We start from the raw sequence: 23935 nt of genomic DNA, 5'->3' as shown, positions 1-23935 counted from the left end.
CTGCCGTTCTTAGCCATATTTTTTCGCTTTGGAAATTAAAGGGGTGGGGTGGAGCGCATGCCACCGGGCGCAACTGCTGGCAATAACAATTACTGGCAGCAACATCAGGTGAATTGCATGACGATTCAATGCGAGCGAGCGAAGAGAGCGAGCTTGAAGATTTTGACATTTTACAGTAAAAAAACTGCCGTTTGTAGCTATATTTTTTCGCTTTGGAAATTAAGGGGTGGGGGCGCACCGGGCGCAACTACAGACAATTACTGGCAGTAACATCACGGGAATTGCATGAAGATTAAAGGGATGGTACAGTATTGGTGGAGATTAGAATTGGGCTTTCAACTTTTTACGAGATACCAAGAAAACACTTATGATATAGTACAGAGCATACCATTTTAAGAGAAATTCAAAGTTTATTTGATGAAAATCGGGTTTGGAATGACTGAAACATCCAAAAACAAAGTAAAACAAAGCGATCTTAATAAAGTGTGGGTCCCACACTTGTTAGAATCGCTCTTTTTTTTGATATCTCAGCCATTTCAAAACCAATTTTCATCAAATAAATGTTGAATTCTTCATAGAATTACATGCTCTTTCATATTTCAGAAGAGGTTTCTCATTATTTCACCAAAAAATGTTAGAAACCTGAAATTTGGTCTCAACCAAAACTGTACAATCCCTTTAAATGCGAGCGAGCTTAAAAATTTTGACATTTTACAGTCCCCAAACTGCCGTTTGAATCTATCTTTTTTGCTTTCGAAATTGAGGGGGCGCACCGGGCGCAACTGCTGGCAATTACTAACAGCAATATCAGGACAATTTAAATACGAGCGAGCGGAGCGAGCGAGCGAGCTTGAAAATTGTGACATTTTACAGTCCAAAAACTGCCGTTTGTAGCTATATTTTTTTTGCACTAAGAGGGGGGGGGGGGGGGGGGCGCACCGGGTGGAACTGCCGGCAATTACTGGCAGCAACTTCAGGAGAATGGCATTACGACTAAATGCCAGCGAGCCAGCTTGAAAATTTTGACATTTTACAGTCCAAAAACTGCCGTTTGTAGCTATACTTTTTCGCTTTGGAAATCAAGAGGGGGCGGGGTGGGGACGCCCGGTGCGCCCCTCCCCCTGGATCCGCCACTGGTAGTCAAGGGTGTCGGTTTATGTTCATGACTGGGGGAGGTATGACCAGCAAGGTGGCGTCGAAGTGACCAAATACTAGTATGGGAAGGATATCCAAAATCTATAGTCAACACTAATACACTTGCACTAGTAGATCCAAAATCAGTGCTTTTGTCCCCGATGCAAAATTAAAAAAAAAAAATGGATAAAAAATGATAATCATTTCGTGTCCGGCGTTGAGGTCGCTCGCAGACTGATTTTTTTTTCTTTTTTTTAAGGATCTGAAGGGGGATGCGCGTTCGCACCCAACGCACCCCCCCCCCCCCCCCCGTGACGCCCATGTATAACGAGGTTCCATTTCTTGACTAAATTGCCGCTTTCAAACACGCGACAAACGAAACATTCAAAACCGAATTCACGCTATCCACGTCTTTTTGCCGTTTTGCAGAGATCCGTTCCTTCCATGTTTTCTTCTAAACCACGCAGAGAGACACAGGAATGCCTTCCGATGTTCCTACTAAATTATTAAACATAATCATTCGATTTTCTTTTTCGCGAGATATACGCGTGCGTGATACTAGGTCAGACCTCGGCGCAACTGACCGAGAAAAAAAAAAAATGGCCACGCATTCAAAAACTTTTCATGAAGCGATACTTGTGGCCAAAAATGGACAATTGGAATGCGTGTGCAACTCATCATTATATCCTTTCCAATTTTAGTTCCGACTTCCAGTTCTTTTGCTGGTTAGCAAATATGGGTGTGGATGATTAAAGCCGAAATGATTAATGCGATCATCACGTGATCATCAGAAAAAGAAACAAAAGCATTTATTAGTTTGAATAGATCTGGATTTGTTCATTATCTTACTATTTTGAATAGATCTGGATTTGTTCATTATCATTTAACAAATGATAATTCAAATATGAGTGTGTATACGATTAAAGCAGAAATAATTAGTGAAATCATCGCGATCTCGCCGGGTGACAGTAGCCTAAAATAGTTGAATAACGCATGCTAACCTACTTTATAATCGGTGTTCGGAAAAGAAACGAACGCATTCAACAGTTCAAGAACGGAATCGCCGATGTACAAAACGCGAAGAGATTTTTGGGAAGAAAATAAAGAACGCATTTTTTTTTTACCCCTTCTCTCTAAAAAAAATCGAGTGAAAATTTTCACTCTAAAAAGAGTGAATACAAAAAAGAGTGAATTTCGAGTGAAATTGGAGTGAATTTTGAGTGAAAATGCTTATTTTCACTCATTCTGGAGTGACGTCAGGGATCACTCGAAGATTTTGGAGTGATCCCTGACGTCACTCCAAAATGAGTGAAAATGAGCATTTTCACTCAAAATTCACTCCAATTTCACACGAAATTCACTCTTTTTTGTATTCACTCTTTTTAGAGTGAAAATTTTCACTCGATTTTTTTTAGAGAGTTCGGACGCAACGATCATACATTGTATACAATTACAGCCGAAATAATTCATGATATTATCGAATTTCGGGCCGCTGGGCACCAACAGCGTAAGGTATACCTCGAAAGTTAACGGTAAACAACGCATGATGTTACTTTGAAATTATCGCGATATCGCTAGGTGACAGTAGCGTAAAAATAGTTAGATGACGCATGTTAACCTATATCAGAAAAAGAAACAAACGCATTTATTAGTTTGAATAGATCGACATGGGTTTGTTCATTATCATAATTTTAACACTGCATTTCACAATGATTTTCTTTCTTTCAGAATGGTCTACCACGTACAGATTTGAGTAAAAGGGTCACCGAACCTTCCACATTCAATCCTGTCGCATATTTTTCCAAAACGAATGCGCAAAACACATGCAGAGAGATTTTCGGAAGAAAATAAAGAACGCATTTTCAATCCCCTCGGGCGCAACGAGTACAAGATTACAGCCGAAATGATTCATGAAATCATCGCTTTCCCGCTGGCCACCAACATACCTCGCAAGTTTTATTATGGTGATCAACACCGGTATGTTACTCTATTTGCATGCGCTGGCGTTTAGAAAAAAAAAAAACTTAACAAACAACAACTACAATAAAGAATTAACTCATTTCACTCCCTATATACTTTTTTCGTCTAATTCACAAATAATTATCTTTATTCTCTCAATAATAGTGATCCATAATAATAACAACGCAAAGGATGTTCTTAAGTTTCATTGATGGGTTTATGATGTATAGTGCTTATGTTTTGCTTTGTTTTGATGCGTATACGGTTATTCGAGGTACCGGTTATAACGAGGTAAGTCACGGCGGTCTCTCTCCGGAACATAGTCGTATGAGGTATAGGAGATTGTGAGTGTGATGTACTGGGTCGGAGAAGTGTGAGAAGACATGTATTGTTCCTTTGAGATTCCGTGATAGATGAGGTTGGTAGCGGGCCTCACGGACTGTAGAATGGATGTTGAAGCATGACAGACTAAGATTCCGGTTCACAATGACTTTATTAAGACGACATGACACTCGCCTGCTCCACATGACATTCAATACGGTATAACATTGTCATTCTTGTGATCTGCCGAAGTCTGACACTAATCCCAGAACTCGATCTCACTCACAGTAATCTCAATGTAATCCCTTCGACACAGGGAAACCCTGCTCTATTTATAGTGGACATAACATCTAGTGACCATCAGTAGAGGTAGCTGTCAATCACGTTTATACAAAGAAGACGGTCAAATTAGACACACCAGACCCAGCGTAAATAAGAAATTAAGAACAAGAAGGGAGAGGAGGAGAGAGAGAGAGACTATAGACGGGGAACAAAGAATAACATAGGAGAGGGGAAGAGAGGAGGACCGGATTACAAACAAAGAACAACATAGGAGAGGGGAGAGAGGCTGGACGAGAACAAAGGACAAAAATAAATAAGCGAGGGAGAGAGGGAGACGAGGCGAGAGGCAAAGAACAACATAAGAGGCAATAGACGAGCTAATAAAGACGAAGAGAAGAGAAGAGACAGAGAAGACGCTGAGCTGGCAGTTTACCTAGCTTATACACAACAGAAACACACAGAGCATATTATTACCTAGCTTACAATCATAACAAAAACACAACAGAGTACTGAACGCTATACTTAAACATAATACGTTTGAATATAAAACCGTTACACTATCGCCGGTCCCACGGACCTCATTATAACGGGGTTTCATTGTATGCGTTTCTATACGTTTGTTTGTTTGTTTGTTTGTTTCATTTGTGTGTGTTTTTTTAATTAATTCAAATATGCAAATTAAACGTTTCTAACTCAAAAAGTTGCAAACCAGTTTGGATAGGACATGTTACAAGAAAGATTGAGAATGGCATACGAAACAGATGAAAATATTTTTATGATTGAATTTTGGTAATTTTCGATAATATTTTGGCAGGTGTAGGGTCAATGAATGAACTTTGGAGTTTAAGCGGCGCTTTTTTTTTTCTTTTTTCTTTTTTTTTAGACCGTAATAGGTATCTACACGCTCGCTATTAATGTGTGTGCTTTGCTCCGGCAAAGAATATTCAAATAATTATGAACTTGAATTAGAGAATATGGGAACTTTTACGGATTTTATGAAGGATTTTACAAACAGTTTTACAAACGAAAAAGTAATGACGGCTTTTTTGTACATTTCATTTGTTATCATTGTCAGCTGTACAATTCGTACACTGATTTGTACTTTAGGATCATTAAGTGTGCACGTCACAGTTATTTTGATCTGCATCTTATTATCATGCTTATAATATACTTTCTTTCTGTCTTTCTCTATATGGTGGAAATTAAATGAAATGAAATGAAGTGAAACATAAGTTTTAATTGTTGAAGAAAAAATTAAAACAACAGTCGGATGTATAAGATTCAGAGTGATATCTATATCGGACATAATCGATCAGATTCTCTTGCGGGGTGGATTTCCTCCTTTTTAAATTCCATTTTAGTTGGCATTAATTCTTGTTGAGAGTATATACAGGCGATCACAAAATAAAATGAATTTTATTAAAATCGCATATACAATGGGACCTGTAGTTACCGTATTTCAAAGTTTCAAATATTTTCACGTAACATTATAATGGGAGCAAACTTGTTGCAGAGGAGATTTTGTCATAATCATCTTACTATAATCTCCCATCTCCATTTGTAAACCAAATTGTCATAGAGAATTGACTCTGCTTGCCCATGGACCTTGGTTACATGACTTTAATGCATTGATTCGATACTGTAATCCGATAATGAAATATGGTTCGTTATAAATTACAACAGTTCGTTAGCGCGCACTTTTCTTTTTTTAATTTTTCATCTATTTTTTCATCTTCGGAATAAAGGACCTTATAGGTCATTTTCGGATTAACGAACCCCTGTTGATTCGGAATAGTTGACCTTATTTTAATTTCAGATCTACGAACCATTGAAGTAATATCAGTCATTTATTTTCTTTACCCGGATTCGAATTTGTATTTAGAAATAGAAGCGAGAGAGTTGGTGGTGGAGTTGGTTTATACATCTCGAAAAAATTTAAATATATCATACATGAGGAGATTAGTGTTATGAGCGATGTACTTGAATCCCTTTTTATTGAATTGATAAATCCACATGGAAAAAACATTATGATTGGCGTAATTTACAGGCCCCATCGTTGCAACCCGAATTTAAATGATTTTTGGACTGTTTTGCAGGATTTAGTACAAAATCCCATGATACTTAATAAAGATACATTTTTGATGGGCGATTTTAATATCGATCTCATGAAATGTAACTCCCAAAACAGTTCAAAAGAATTTATAGAAACATTAATGTCTGCTTCGTTTTTACCATTAATCTCCAAGCCTACCCGTGTCGCCAGCCAATCGGCTACCCTCATAGACAACATTTTTTGTAACGTTTTTCCACTTCCTGAGTCTGGTATCGTCCTCTCAGACATCACTGACCATTTTCCTATATTTACTCAGGTACCAATTAACCTCATTAAACAAAATAATTATTATAAGCGTCTTAAGATTACTGCAGATAATCTTATAAGTCTTCAAAACAGTTTAAACGAAATCGACTGGTCTTCTGTATACAACACTACCGATGTCAACTTGTCTTATGACTATTTCATATCTACTCTTACCTCCGAAATCGATAACCATATTCCCCTGCGTAACATAAAAAATAGATATAAGCAAATTCCAAGACTCCCGTGGATAACCCAGTCTATATTACGATCTATAAACAGGAAAAATAATTTGTTTTATAAATATAGAAGTATATATAGATGTAATCCCACTGAAAAAAATAAGAAAAAATATGTTTCATACAAAAACACACTCACCAAATTATTACGTACGCAGAAGAAAATGTTTTATGTGAATCAGATAAGCAAATACAAAAATGATATTAAAAACACATGGAAAATATTAAAGAATGCTATGAATACATCTAACAATTCATCTAATATTTCTGAAATTCGGTGGGGCAATGCCTCCAGCAACACTCCCGCTGGCATGGCGGAAATTTTCAATGACTTTTTCTCTTCAATTGGGAAAAATTTTTCTCAAAATATTCCTCTTTCTAGTAAATCTTTTAATGATTTTTTAGATACACCTAACTCCAAAACTATATTTTTTGACCCAACATATAAAGAAGAAATAATAAAGATTGTTGCTAATTTGAAAGAAGGAAAAAGTCCTGGCCATGACGGAATTGACAACTATTTGATAAAAAACATAATTCCTCAAATAGTGGATCCCTTAGTACACAATACATTATCAATTCATCGTTTACAACTGGCCATGTGCCAAATAGCATGAAAATTGCGAAAGTAATTCCTATTTACAAGAAAGGGGAGAAGGATGATGTCAATAACTATAGACCCATATCTCTATTATCTTCTATTTCTAAGATTTTTGAAAGAATAGTTTATATCAGGACAGTACGTTTTCTTAAATCCTGCGACATATTCTCAAACTTTCAATTTGGATTCAGGGAAAATCACAGCACAACACACGCACTACTTGCCCTCATCGACAAAGTCACACACGCACTCGACACACTTTCACACACAATAGGTATCTTCTTGGACTTCTCCAAGGCCTTTGACACGATTAACCACGGAATACTTCTCGCCAAACTGTCTCATTATGGAATACGTGGAATGGCCTTGGAGTGGTTCACGAGTTACCTATCAGAAAGATCCCAATTTGTACATGTCAACGGCTTTGACTCTCAAAGTAAAACAATTGCATCTGGTGTTCCACAAGGGAGTTTATTAGGCCCATTGTTATTCATTATTTATATCAATGATTTTCATAGATCCTCGGAGAAACTATCATTCATATTATTCGCGGATGACTCTAACCTTTTTTTTTCTCACCCTGACCCAAACATTTTAATAAGAACAGTCAATGAAGAACTGAAAAAGGTTATACAATGGATATACGCAAATAAATTGTCATTAAATATTCAAAAAACAAAAGTTATGCTTTTTAGTAATTCTTTAAATCGCCTCCCAGGCAATATAACATTTGATACTACTCCCTTAGAAGAAGTTTCTTCCTTTAAATTTCTTGGTGTTTGCGTCGATAACAAGCTTTCATGGAGGAATCATATTGATAACATATGTAAAATTATATCACGCAACATTGGCGTAATGAATAGATTAAAATATTATCTTCCTTCATCTGCATGATTAACTCTTTATTCTAGTTTGATACTACCTTATTTAAACTACGGGATTCTTGCTTGGGGTAATACATGTCAGATGTTACTTGATAAACTTCTTTTACTGCAAAAGAAAGCGCTTAGAATTGTTTTTAATTTACATACCCGAGAACATACAGATGCTTTGTTTTCTGACCATAAAATATTAAAAGTAAATGATTTGTATGTGTTTCAACTTGGCCAGTTTATGTTTAATTACAACAGTAACTTTTTACCTAAAATATTCCATGATTCATTTCATCGAAATAGTCATGTTCATAACTATCCCACGCGACGATCCGACGAATTTCATCTTCCATTAATGAGAACCGCACATGCCCAAAATACATTTCTTTATACCGGACCCAGACTTTGGAATAATTTAGGTAATAGTTTAAAAGATTCCCCCAAATTTGTTACATTTAAATACAAACTCAGAAAATATTTACTTTCTACTTATAATCTTAGATAATTTAAATTGTTTTGATTCATGCTTGAGCCTTCACTTGTCCTGATGTCGCAGCACTTGGCGTGTTCTGTGTGCAGACTTCTCTTCTTTCTTCTCTCCTCTTCCTTTCCTGTCTCTTGTTCTTCGTAGACTTGTATTGTTACCGTCTTCTCTCCTCTCGGTACTGTCTCGCGTCTTACAGTGTATACGTGTGGGTAATCGAATGTGTGTACGAACATGTTGTCCTTGTCATATTTTCCCGGTACACGTGGTTCAGTGAGCAGTGTCCGGGCACTAGCATTGGTATTCTATATTTTTTCCCAACCGGTGTATCTCAAAATAATTACATGTACATTGTTATAGAATAGTATATAATTTACTCATTATTTGTCTAGCGATCCACGTCCGACAAGCTATGCTTTTTAGTGGATCACTATTTTCCATAATCGAATTTATTTTCCGCTCGCCCACGAAGTATTTATACAGTGTTTTCCTAAATATTGTACATGTTATATGTTGTTCTATAATATGTCTCGTATATATATTACATGAATCTTATGCAAACGTTTGAACAATATTTCATCACATGTATACTTTGTACTATGTTTTTGATTTTCGATGATTGGAAATAAACTATGATTGAATTGAATTGAATTGAATTGAAGTAATGCAACAAAATGTTTGGATCATCAGATTTTCAGTTAACGAACATATATCTATAATATATGTTTTCTTTGCTGATTCGCCATCTGGGATCGAGGCCGCCATCATTTTTTATTTTTAATTCAAATTTAGATTCAAATTCAATTCAAAATGATTTTATTTCTATATAAAGTAATACATAGTAATATACATAACGCTTACATGAGTACATAATTTTAATGGAAACATTATACTTTCAGTGCAACAACTTTCTCAGTGATACCTCATGACGTGTTTAATGAAACGGTTGTTTTGCTATTATTATGTATATGTATATATGTTTATGTACAGAGATATATATATCATATATATGTATATATCATATATATATATATATATATATATATATATATATATATGTGTGTGTGTGTGTGTGTGTGTGTGTGTGTGTGAGTATCCTGGGTACAATATACATAATATTATCAATATGATAAGCCTGCATACTATGTAGGTCTACATATTGGCGTTTCCGAGTCACTTTTCCAGTTATACGCGGTGATCAGGGGACTGTTTCATGAAAGTTGTCGGCCCTGACAAGTTGTCAGTCTCCGACAGTTTCAGTAAAATCCTTGGTTTTGATTGGCTGTGAAGCTCTGCTCTCTGACTGTTACTATGGTAACTGTCGGAGACTGACATCTTGTCGGGGCTGACAACTTTCATGAAACGGTACCTTGAAGGCCCTTGTCAATTACCATTTCAAAATAATGTTAAAATCTTTTATGCCATTTAACGCTTGATCAACTAACTTCATCTCTGTTAAAATGGACAAATTATGACCATCATTCGCAGTTCATTACGTATGCATTTAATTCCTTTTCGTCAAACAGGGTATACAATTTAATGCAACACCTGTAAACAACCCGTCCTGTGGAGGTAATCTTTGAATGCAGGATCGGGGATGTGAAATTGTATTATGTTATCGCTTTTTACCCATCGAAAAATGTATGATACTATATTTTTACATACTGAATTTGATTTTTATCATTCTACTCCAAAGAAGTTTATAGAGCCTACTTTGTATTGTGCATGTTGAACCAATAGTAATTGTATACCGTTTGATTACGAAGAAATATAGATCTAAATCCGGCATGTTGATTTTTAGCAGAAAAAATAATGATGATAAAAAATCCCACAAACTAAAATTGTAATCAGCTTAGCCTGCTGCGTTAATCACGGATAATCTTTGAATTCCTAGTATTTTCCCTAAGATTGTGCGGTTCCCGTGGAAAAAAAAATCCCAAAAGAACGTCAGAAATATTTCCTGCTAGTTGTGGATGGCTTTGGTCTATATAAAGGGAGCTTTCGAGTCAGTCACGGAACTCACACTAACAAAAATACAAATGCACCGTATTCTATTGACATATAGGTTAGTCGTGAGTGTATCCCTTTCCTAGATTCCTCCACAGAGGGATCATCGAAACAGGAAGGATTCTTTATTAAATACAAGGACAAAAGAAGAAGAAGAAACACAACAACACGACAAATCCTTGACGACCAAAATCTTGAGCAATGTAGAATGGAAAATATAAGCCATAGGGTCCTACTCTCGAACGGCAGCAAACTGTTACTAATGTCCTTTTTGGAGTCAGGTTATTCATTTCAAGTTGAAAGTCTTTTTACATAACCTAATTATTATCATTATCATTATTATCATTATCATCATTACTATCAATTATTATTATTTTTCACAAAAGCGACACAAAATTCATCATCCAACAGGTTAAACTTGCCACGATTGCCTATTATTACCGTGCACACAAAAGCGTCACATCATACTGCAAGGGTGTTCAACTCATGATCGATGCGTCATTGCAGCGTGGGTTTCACAACCGGAAGCTGATGCTCGAGGTCGGTCAATCCCACCCCACCCCCTTCTCTCTATCCCCCACCCCCTTCTCTCTATCCCCCACCCTCTTCTCTCTATCCCCCACCCCCTCTCCCCCTCCCTCTCTCTCTCTCTCTCTCTCTCACCCTCTCTCGCTTTAGCACGCGCGCGCACACACACACACACACACACGAACACACACACACACACACACACACACACGCACACACACACACACACACACATACGCACACACACACACACACACATACACTCGAGCGCGCGCGCAGCACACCGACCCAAAACGAAAGACATGCATGCCCTGTCTCGAAGAAGAATGTGGGCCCGTTCTTTCGCTTTCTGTGTTTATCACAAAGGGGAATTCCGTACGGAGCCCCTAAATTCCGGACCAGTTCATTAAATGTGAAAATAAAAAGTAACATTTACAAGCACGACAGTGAAAATTTAATCGGAAATCAAATAAATATTAGGGGGAGTTACGAGATTGTGACGTTTCGCTTATCTTCACAAAACAGTGCATATTGACAATTATTTCACTTTCAATACCTCAGCACCCATTGGTTTTATGTATAATGGATAAACGTTTCAATTGTTGTTTTCTCCTTATAAATCTACATACATTCATATTTCTGTCACTAAAGAAAGTGAGATGCACGTTTGTATATACAGTGGAAAAACGAAATAAATATGAGCTTGAATTTGAACTTGAACTATAGGGTAATAGGCCTAATAATGACAGTGCCCTCTGGTATAAGAGCATCAGTGGCAAGTTTTACTGAATAGGCTATCCTGTATAAAGAAGACATCAATATATATTATTGATATGCATTTATTGAACAATAACAATTATATGCATGATATAGTCAGAAATATAGATGATTTTATCGCCTTGAAAATTGCTTTATGATAGTTTGTACATCTAAAATTTCGATTTTTTTTTCAAAACGCAAATATACCAAAGACTCACATTCCTATAATGTATATGACTTATCACTATTTAAAAGTTATTCAGCCAGGAATAAAATTGTGTTGTATACACATTCATAACATGCGGCATTTTCGTCAGACCTTTGTACATGATCAATAGCACAGTGTGAAACAGCTCACTCTCCTGCATAATAGACATACTCATGTTAACAGTTATATCGTTTGAGAACTGTTTTGAATTTAATTGCGAATCTCTACACATTTTATAACTTCCGTCCTTTTTTTACACACTCAATTCGATTTTGATTAAATTTTCACTGTGGTAAAAAAGTGCGTGTAAAATTACATTTCTTCCATTCAGACTAATCTTTTGATATATTTGTACTTTCTTTTTTAACGACGTCGCGGTTGAGAAGCATGTTAGCACTGTTTTAACAGATCCGGATCAATTCCCATTTAAACGCAGATCATGGGCTTTCTCTTCTCATTTATCTTATTATTTTTCACTAAAACTGTGAGCCTCAAAACTTCTACCACGGCGTGACTGTCTTCACAGTACTAACGAATGGATATGATAGAGAGATCGAGGTGGGGAGGGGTGTGTTTCTCATTTCAAAAGGGTCAGAGTGTACGGTCGGTTAGAATTGGTTCTCGTTTTGAAAGACACGTTTGGTAACAAAATAAAGTCATCAAGAACAACTATCATTATGTTACCTCAATTAGCCCGTAATGTTGTGCTCGACGCAAACCTCTCCATGCTTATGACAACAATGCATGAAGAAATAGGAGTTTGCTTTTGATTTTGTTTAATTTTCCCATTTTGTGGATGCAGTTGATAGGTCTTATTCGATAAAGTATCTCTGTATATACCGAAAGTGATATGCTGATATATTTCCTATACATTAATGTAAACTTTACTATACAGTTTTGACTAAAGAGGAGTATAGACCTACATTCATATTGGTCTCCGTTGGAATGCTAAATATGTTCATGTATACGAGTAAATGGCTTTTTTATCGTGTGTGTGTGTGTGTGTGTGTGTGTGTGCGCGCGCGCGCGCATGTATCTATTCATTGACGTATAAAGGGGATTTCCCTGATTTCATCACCACGCCTATATAGAAAACTAGCAGCTCAATTCGCATGCGGTCCACAAAGAGGAATCTTGAAACAAGGGAAAATTGGAAACAAACATTTCCTGGAGCGTATAAGTCATGCGCTATTTCATAATAGTATGAGGAATTCGGTATCAAATCTTCAAATACCATACAATACTTAAAGGACAAGTCCACCTTCATAGACATGTGGGTTGAGTGAATGCAGCAATATTAGTAGAACACATCAGTGAGAGTTTGACCAAAATCGGACAATCCGTTAAAAAGTTATGAATTTTTGAAGTTTCTGCTCAGTCACGGCTGGATGACAAGACTACTATAGCTTATGATGTCACATGAGTACAACGACATAAAGAAAGAATGAAAGAAATTCAACATAATATTATTTCCATTTTTCTCGCATAACAAAAGATCACTCGACTTATAATATAAATAGGGGAATAATACCCTAAACATACGTCAATAGCAAGTTGAAGAACTGTGCACTTTATTCAAAAAGTAAAATTTTGTGAAATTCTCTTTTTCTTTTCCTTATATAGTTGTACGCATGTGACATCATACACTGTAGTAGTCTTCTCTTCCAGCAGTGACTGCGCAGATACTTAAAATATTCGTAACTTTTGAACGGATTGTCCAATTTTCCTCATACTTTCACTGATATGTTCTACTAATACTGCTGCATTCTCTCAATCATTATGTATATGAAGGTGGACTTGTCCTTTAAATACAAGTTGTAGAAGGACGTATTTTGACACTCTTGAAAAAAAAAGAATCAAACAAAAATTATATAAAAAAATAGATACAGTATGCCTTACTATATGTTATTTTGATTCATATGTCACTTCAGACTGAATGTTGTTACGCAAATGATTTTTTTTTTATTGATTTGTATGTATCTGTATCATTTTGTTTTCATTTGCAATTGTATTCGGAGAAAGAAAATGCAGAAATAAACCAACCAAACAAACAAAAACTATATAATTTGCTGTAATTTAGGAAAAGGAGGATATTTCGAGAAATTCGAGATACATTGGTGATGAACGTTTCTTTAGTTTACATATACTTATTGTTGTTTTGGTTTGAGGGGGAAAATGAGAAAAAAAAACCGACGTTGAAGGAACATAGACTATGTCATAAGTCAGTATGCAATAAAATATTTCGCCATTACTATGCAGAAGCGATTGAATGTGATAATGTTGTGACAAAATTAATGTGAACATTTGAAATCTCGTATTAAAAAAAAAATTAAGTCTCGTATTTGATAGTCAATACAGAGGTTGCAAGAAGTGTACCTTCACTCCCCCTTTACTCCCCCCCCCCCCTCCCCTCCCTAACTGGCCAAGGGTCACTGTCCTTTGGTTTTCGTATAAAGGAACTCTAAAGTTTGTAATGAATTTGTATAATGAATTTGTGTCAACCAATGATTTTATTCAGTTATTTCTGCAACGTAACCATGATTATATATAAAAAAAAAACAAATATGTAGTCTTTATAGTTGTCCACACACGTCTAAAATATAGACACAGGGCGTGGCTCCCCTTCCTCACCACAGTAAAATTATAGCCAATATTTTATATCGGTCTTTTGGGCCATCTTTCCTGTTCGTATGGAGGGGTCAAATACTTCGACACCTTGACTCTCATGATCAACTTGTATCGGTTTTATTATGGCTAAGGATTATGTAAGGCACAATTGCGTTGGTTGAGTAAAAAGAAATAACAAGTAAAGAAAAAAATCATTTAACACATTAGCCACGAAAAGAATGTATGTTTGTCACTACCTTCCAGGAGCCATTAAAAAGCTACCATTCAGGAAATTTCATTTACCCTGTTGGATTTATTGACGGGCATCGCCCTTTGACTCGTAAAAAAGTTACGTAATCTTTGATTGAAAATGGTTGCCTTCAATTGCCAAGTCCACCATTACTGGGAATGGGAATGTCAAAGCACATTCCCATCCGGAGCTCTTTGGTTGACAATTTTTCTTTTTCTTACAACTTATTGTCATTGAGCAAGAACATATGAAGTCAAACAATTGTCAACTAAGCTTCCGTACATTTTTCCTTTTTTTGATATTTAACCGTAGAACTCAATTGTGCCTTGTAACCTCACTACAAATATATGTGTTGCTAATTACGCGTCTTGTGCGTAAACCTATATCAGGGCGAGGTTTCCCCTCCACGCCTCTGCTATCTGACCTCCTTATTGATCCACTGTGACTCCCAACGCTGAGTGTATTGAATGATGGAACCATGGCTTGTTATAACCATTTTTATTTCCTATTATATACATTCATATATATATATTTTTTGATGGCGGTTATCAAAAAAGTTTAACGGGAAAAAAGAAAACCTTTTTCGGTCATCATTTTAGGGATACACGGTTCAATTTTGCAAGGTTATGCTCATCCACCACCTGGTCATTCTCCACAGTATGGTGACAGTTATAGTACCTCATGTTTTCACGTATTGATTGAAGCCAGACATTTCTACCCACATATTTCACTTCATAGTTTCAAAATGTTTTTGAACCCATAACTTTAAATTTTTAAAGAAAGTCACTAATCTGTTTTAATTTATAACTGGTAAATGGTTCTTTTAAAGCTCCCACACTTTTTGGTATTGAACTCCGATTTTTTTTTAATTATTATTTTTAGTACAGCACATCCCACACTGCTTTGGCAGATATTTATCCTACTGTGAACTGTCCGAAAAAATCCCTTTGTTCTACGAATCACCTGTTGAAACTCCGAACCCATTGATAAGACGTCCTTATTATACATGTACAGTAAGCAGTTTCCATGAATGTATAATCGTTCACATGTTGTGTGTCGACACGAGGCGTGGCTGCTTTTTCGCGCCACGGCCTACTGATCTCCAATGGTAATTAAGCCACTGCAAGTAGCACCTGCGTTTGATCCATGTTGAACGGGTTGCTATTAACACCCTGATTTCCATTTAGTATCTGTACTGTTTTTTTTTTCCTCTGATACGTGTGTTAATGGGTGCATGGTTAAAAGTCCCACATTCAATAGCCAATACAGATGTTGCAAGAAATGTACCTTCACTCCCCTTTACTCCCCTCCCCCTCCCCCCCCCCCCCCCCCCCGTATACTGGAAAGTCTCCCTGAACTTTAACTGGGCAAGTGTCACGGTCCTTGAACTCTCTATCTGTATGTGTTTTAAAACACAACACTTTTATACTGAGTGGTCCGGCTATCCCCTGGTGATCTGTTGTAATTGAGTAATTATTGTAACTGTGACCAAGATGGGTCTAATTGTACCAAATTTTGTATTGTATATTGAAACCCCACACACATTTGCACTTTTATACACACACCTGCACAGCAGTATGCACTTGCAAAATGCACATTAGCACCTATGCAGTTGTTGTCTTTCAAATCTCCGGTAATTTACATTTCTGTATTACAAAATGGCGTCACAGGTGAATACCCCCGATATTCTTGCTGACGTTATGCCTATGCGCGACAGTAAATATTACACACCTCACATATCATACCGTATAGTTCAGATAATATTTCACTTCTTCATATAAACTCTAGGAGTTTGAATAAAAATTTTGAATATTTGGAAAATCTTTTGCACTCTTTAAACAATTTTGAATTTTCTGTTATTGGAATAAGTGACACTTGGTTACATAAAAACTCCCCAGATATCTTTAATTTACCCAATTATAAATTAGTTAGGGCTGATCGTCAAGGAAAAAGGGGTGGCGGTGTTGCGTTTTATATTGCGCAAAATTTACAGTTCAAAATCCGTTCTGAAATCACGTTAAGATATGCAGAAACGTTATTTATTGAAATTGATAACCCAATTTCTAAAAATGTTATTATAGGTTTAATTCATCGACCCCCTGATCTGAATTGTGAAATATTTTGTGATGAATTGGATTTATATCTCCATAAGATAGGTAATGAAAGTAAACATGTTTTTATTCTTGCTGATTTCAACATTAACTTTTCCCCCACATCCAATAACAATAATTCCCTTAATTTTATGCATTTAATGTATTCATATGGTTTTATGTCGATTATCAATAAACCCACCAGGATAAATCCACACTCATCAACTCAGATTGATAATATATTTTCGAATGTGTATAATAATACAATTACGGGGGGTATATTATGTTCTGAAGTTTCTGATCATTTACCAATATTTTCAATTTGTGAATGTAAATTGGGTCGTAATGAATTACGTGATAAAATATGGTATTATAAACAGTCAAAACGTAATGTGGAATTATTGAAACAGAATTTATTTTTAGAGGAATGGACAGATATTTGTAGTATTAACAATGTTAATTTGGCATATAAATGTTTTAATGATAAATTGTTGTATTATTATGAAAATAATATTCCTTTATGTAGAATAAAAAGTAACCGAAGTAAACCAAGAAATCCTTGGATTACAAAAGGTATTTTGAAATCCATAAACCCTCGTAATTTTTTTGTATAAGTTTCATATTCGTAACCAAACTGAATTTAATTTGAATATGTATAAAGTTTATCGAAATAAATTGACAAAATTGATTCGTTTATCCCGCGGATTATATTTTTCTGATAGAATGAAATAGGTTTCTTCGAATATTAATGCAACATGGAAAATCATTAAAGAGGTCCTAGGTAAAAAGCCTGATTCTCCGCCAACGGATGATATCACATTAAACGGCATTAAAATAAATGATCCCAATATGTATGCTAATTCATTTAACTCATTTTTCGTTAACATCGGTCCGGAACTTGCTACTAAAATTAGCAATATTTCTGCTCATTTTACAGATTATCTTTTTGACCAAAATCAAGAGTCTATTTATGTAGGGGGTGGGCCGAAATGTGGGGGATGAGAGAGAGATGGAGAAGGCAGGATTGATGTGAAGACGGTGTGTGTGGGTATGTGTGTCTATGAAGGAGACATGGTTATACGGCACGTGGGTTCGGGTGGGAGGTCGTGCAGTCAATAAAGACAAGCACTCGACAGGAGTCCTGTGAACAGCAAGCAGAGAGGTCTTTTATTGACTCATAATATAGTCATAACACAATTACAGCTCCTAAAATGCACTTTAGGAGAACCCTTGAAACACTATGTGCACATCATCAAATCCGCACATGTTTAACACCAAAATAACTCATTCATAATAACACACAAATACCAAGTGAGTTATTGTCTCTATAAATCCGCAATGGGGTATCAATAATAATCTTATAACTAATGGAAGCATCTGCCATCAACAGCTGAGTGTGACCTAGAAACTCATTGTGTTATTTCACTAGACACAACTGTTCAAAAACATATGCATACAGTACCATAAAGGAGGCACAGTATTAAAATACGTCCCAACATTACTACCGAGTCTTTCATAACCTTCCACGTTAAGGATCGAACTGCAAGCAATGTATTGTGAGAACTATCACATGACATAAGAAGTACAAGTTTTGTATATGATATGATACGTCAGACATATAATTATGGTACTACTGTATATCCAAATGTACCCTGGCTTAATCCAATAATTATTATATTCATGCACGTCTACAACAATTGGAATCCTAAAAGAAAGAATGTCTCATCTGGGACACCTCTATCAAACTCCTTCTTTACCATAGCCTCTACATAACTCAAATGTTACCATCGACACTAAGTACACACACCTCTAACCCACTCATTGTAGCCTATAATTAAACGAGATAATTAACTCGCATCACTTCTTACACCGAGACCCTCTTACACCGAGACCCTCCTACTACAAAAGTTATGCTGTAGCACTATAACCGCAACCTACACAACCATCACGAGTCATTAAGGAATGCAATACAAAGGTTCCCCCTATTAATTAAAACCTCGGCTGAATTACTGTACAACCCTTATTGAACAACATTGTGCCTTTACTACGCTGCACATCTCTTCTGATCAACTTTGATTCTTATCATCTCTTTCACCTTAAATACATTACAAATGTTGCAACATTGTACCTATAATGTGCCTACGCTACACATCTCCCTGGTTAGACTTCAATCCTCCTCAACTCTATCACCATAAATGCATTACCAAAATAGGTAAATAGCTTCCATCAAAAACCATCAACTAGGTATCTTCTCACACTATTATAGGGGCCGCGTACTACACAGCACCATGTAATACGAGAGTACACAGATCACGCTAAACGCCCTATACTGTTACACAGCGCTACATAATACACTGTTCGATACCGTAATTGGTCACGTACACAAACCTACGCAGGCCTGCAGCCCTTGCATTGTACTACTGCACTACGAATACATTGTGCGTACAAGACTACGGCAGCCGCAATTAACTATATACATACGCCCGTACACACAACACACGTCCGTAGACCGACTTAACACAGGCACGTACATACATAGGTTACCGTGCATTCAGTGCCACTGAACAAAACCACCATCAACCAGAGACAAATGGAATGGCTTCATGTAAATTATGACAAACACTCTCACTCCACATAATATGCCTGTTTGGTCCCTGAAACTCTTCATAACAATTACCAATAATGATAATACAGCACCATAACATCTAAGCACTGAAATTCTTGTGTAATTTGCGACATTCTCATTTCCATCAACTCACCTGTGAACAGCAAGCAGAGAGGTGCCTGCCACATGGGGGCGCCCCTCCGTTGCTGATGTCTCTGCATAATTAGCATATCCCCACATTTATTTCAATCCAACAAATCCCAGTGAAATCATTAGTATCACTAAATCTTTAAATAGCTCTGAATCTTGTGGTTTTGATAAAATAAGTATGACGTTATTGAAAGAATATAGTTTATCTACTCGCAGAACCATATATTTAATCTTTCTTTATCACAAGATATTTTTCCTGATCTGCTGAAAATAGCGAAAGTTAATCCTGTTCATAAAAAAGATGATCCTCATGAAATTAGTAATTATCGTCCTATTTCTTTGTTGCCTAGTATATCCAAAATTTTAGAAAAAATTGTTTATAATAGACTTCTTAAATTTATTAATAAGTATGATTTACTTATTCCCAATCAATATGGTTTCAGAAAAAAATATTCAACTGATTTAGCACTAATACAAATTTATGATAAAATTACGAGTGCTTTTGCAAACAAAGAACATGCTGAAGGTATATTTTTAGGATTTGAGTAAGGCATTCGATACTCTTGATCATTCTATTTTACTCACCAAACTTAGTCATTATGGTATTCGAGGACAAGCACTTTTATGGCTTAAAGATTATCTAACTAATAGAAGACTATATGTTACTTTTAATGGTTGTGAATCTGACCCCCTTTTAATTTAATGTGGTGTTCCTCAAGGCTCAATTCTGGGCCCACTATCATTCCTTCTTTATGTTAATGATATCATAAATACATCCTCTCTTCTCTCTTTTGTTCTATTTGCTGATGATACGAATATATTTTATTCTCATAAAGATCTTAAGATTTTAAATGATACTTTAGATATTGAAATTAGTAAAGTATCAAATTGGTTTAAGTCTAATAAACTTTCTTTGAATATAAAAAAGACTCACTTCATTTATTTCAAACTTCATTCTCATAATGAAGATACGTTGATACATATTAACATTGATGATATCCCATTAGAAAAGAAAACGAATTCAAAATTTCTAGGAGCATATATAGATGAAAGTTTGACTTGGAATGAGCATTTACATTATGTTACAACGTGTATTTCTAGAAATATAGGGATGATTTCCAAGCTGAAGTTCTTTCTTCCTCGTTCAACTTTATTTCTATTATATAATTCCTTAATTCTCCCATATATAAGTTATTGCAATGTTGTATGGGGGTACTTGCGGCTCTACCAAAATATTAAATTCTATATTCAAATTACAAAAGAAAGTTATACGTATTTGCACAGGATCGCATTTCCTGGCTCATACTGATTCTTTATTTCATGAGCTTAAAACATTGAAGGTTTTTGATTTGAATATTATTCAAGTAGCAGTAATTATGTTTAAATGTATACATGATCAACTTCCATCATCGTTTGATAACATGTTTAGGTTCAATACTTCTGTCCATTCGTACCCTACTCGTACATGTAGAAATTTCCACCTTCTGAATCCCAAATTATTAGTGACACATAAATCTATAAGACATTCGGGTACGGACATTTGGAATAATCTCCCGGATAATATAAAGTCTTGTTCAAGTATTCATTCTTTGAAAGCTTCACTAAAACGATATTTGATACAATTATATTCTCCAAACCAATTGAGCTAACAAATATTTATAGTATAGATTGTCATCTTATTGTCAATCTCTATTTTTCTTCCTTCAACTGCATCTTGCACTCTCACCTGCAACTGCACTGCACTCACCTGATCACCTTCCTCCAAGAGAGTTATGTCGTTGGATGGTCATTTTATGAGGCCTCCATCTATTTCAATCGCTTATGATGGTGGTCTCCTGCATTCAATGATCTCTGTTGTTTACTGAAAAATACTGTATATCTTATTTTATGTTTCTGTGTATCTACATTGCTCAATGCAATCACCTATGTGTATCTATTTATGTACTGTTATCGATTTATTTCACTGCATTTGTTATTCTTTGTCTTTGTACTTTTTGAAGTTTGCATTCAAATTGCATCTGATTGAATGCAGAAATAAAAGCAAACAAACAAACAAATCTATTTGAAAAAATTGTTTAAAAAAAACCCATCATGGAACCTATGTGTCAACATACAGTCGTCAGCCCAGATTAAATGGGGAGCTGAGAGGTGGGATCGGAGGCTTTCGGACCCGCATGCATACACTGTTTGTATAACGTAATGATTATGATACGAATCTATGTATGATATATGTCTCATTATTATCATCTATACACTACTAGGTGTTTCAAAAAACATTTCCCACTTTTGATCATTAATAATTCTGAAACTGTTCATCTGATAAAATTGTCATTAATATGAGTAATAGCTGAATAGTGTACAATTTCGTTGAAGGTAATTTAAATGTGAAAGCATAAATCAGTTTCATTGAATCTAAGATTGATTTTGAAGTAAGGTTTCAGATTTTGGTCAAATTTTAACCCTCTGTACAAAAATGAACTTTACACAGAAACCAATGATGTGTATGTGAGTGTGTGCTGACAATGGCCCTGAACAATGGACATGCCTGAACCACCTGTTCACTAGGCGTCAGTCTCGCGTTCCCTGGCACATGAATGCTTAATCAATAATTCATGTTGATTGCCCTGGGCACTGCTAGTCTGAATTCATGCACGGTAAAGGGTAAAATGCATGCACATGGAAAAAGTAAGCACATGTTTCCACGTGCTTGCAAACACCACATTTCATTCCAGCTGGCAATCATTTTCAAATTTTGCTTCACATATCACTAAATTTGGGATATAATTACGCATAAATAATCTAAAGTTCCTCATTTTTATACAACTGTCTACTAATTTAATAGTCTGACAAATTTTCGCTCTTTCGATAAAAAGAGACGATTCTTGGTAAAGAGGTCAGCAGCATTTATCATTGGGACGATTTGTTTACCAGTAGATTTGTTTAAGGCTCTATATACACAAGTGTATACCTTAATTGATTTTCTTTGCTTCCTGTCACCATGTTTACGATAGAACAGAAGGTATTCATTGTAATTTCTTTTTTCAGAAGTAGGCAGAGCACTGTCGCGACTCAAAGACAGTATCGGCAGGTGTTTGACTTTACACAGATACTGCCAGAGGCTGAATAAAGACTAGTTGTGACAGTGGAATTTCTCATGAATAAATAATGAAGCATTCAAACCCTGGCCATTGTTCAGGACCATTGTCAGGGTGTTAACCACACACTCCCATACACACCCATTGACCCCTGTGCAAAGTGAGATTTTGTACAGAGGGTTGAAAATTGAGCAAAATCTGGAACCTAACTGTGAAATTAATCATGGATTTCATGAAACTGATTTATGTTTTCATATTCAAACCACCTTCAACCAAATTGTACAGTATTCAGCTATCACTCATATCAATGTCAGTGTTATCTGATATATAGTTTATGAATTATCAAGAATCAAAAGTGGGAAATGTTTTTTGAAACACCTAGTATATTGGTTTACAGTGGTGGATTGAGGGGGAGGGGGCGCAACGGGCGGGCCCCTTTATTTTTTTTAAACAAAAGAAATAAAAAGAACAATGGAGGGGCGCGTGCGCCCCCTTTAATTATTTGTAAAGGCGCCCCCTCTTTACGGGATGCCCCATGGAATCATGGATCCGCCCTTGGTTTATCATACAATGTTTTCAAAATTGACGTGCAAAAGAGCTTGATATTTCCCTTATTGTTCTCCGCCCTGCTTATGCTTATGACATTTCATTTTTATTTTGGGTTAACAGGCATTGATTGTATGCATTTAGCTGCTCTGTTCTACCAAAATTGCGTCGTCTACTGCATTGATGAATCCAATATCCGTTTTAGCCGTAATGCAATCTATAGGTTCCTTTGACAAACTGGTGTTTCTTTGAGGATGGATTCAATGCGCATACATACTGTGTATGCAGTCAAACCTGCCTTAGCGGCCACCTGTATACAGCGGCAACCTGCCGTATGCCGCCAATGAAAAATCCCCCCACCGAAAACCTATGTTAAAGACCTTATACAAAGGCGACCACCAGTATTGCCATAACGCGGCAAGCGGTCGCCAATTTTGCTTCCCTCGGTATGTAATTCTAACCTGTCTATAGCGGCCACGTGACCCATAATTCAGCGCGTTTGTTTATTGCTTGTTTGTTTGACACGTGCATGCATGGTACACATACATACACACACATACACGATAATAAATGTGCGTGTATAGGCAATACACACAAAAATTAAAGGGCCCCTGATATCCAAATGCTTGTTAATTTGTGTTGATTTATGATACCCTCAACATCACTTTTGCGGTGAAACGAATATCTGTAGAAACATTCCAAATATTTTGAACGATTTTTCTTTTATTTTTCTTCAGATTACTCGGGAACGCCCACAAAAATCCTTCCTAACCAATATTCCTCAGATGACCTCATCTGTCAATCATTGCAAAAGTACTGAAATGTTTAGCAAAAGACATTGG

This window comes from Diadema antillarum, unplaced genomic scaffold (genome assembly GCF_040938485.1).
Source record: "Diadema antillarum isolate AM-2024a unplaced genomic scaffold, OU_Dant_1.0 scf00000231, whole genome shotgun sequence".
Taxonomy (NCBI): Eukaryota; Metazoa; Echinodermata; class Echinoidea; order Diadematoida; family Diadematidae; genus Diadema; species Diadema antillarum.
The sequence above is the reverse complement of the archived record's forward strand: the minus strand, read 5'-3'. Positions refer to the sequence as shown.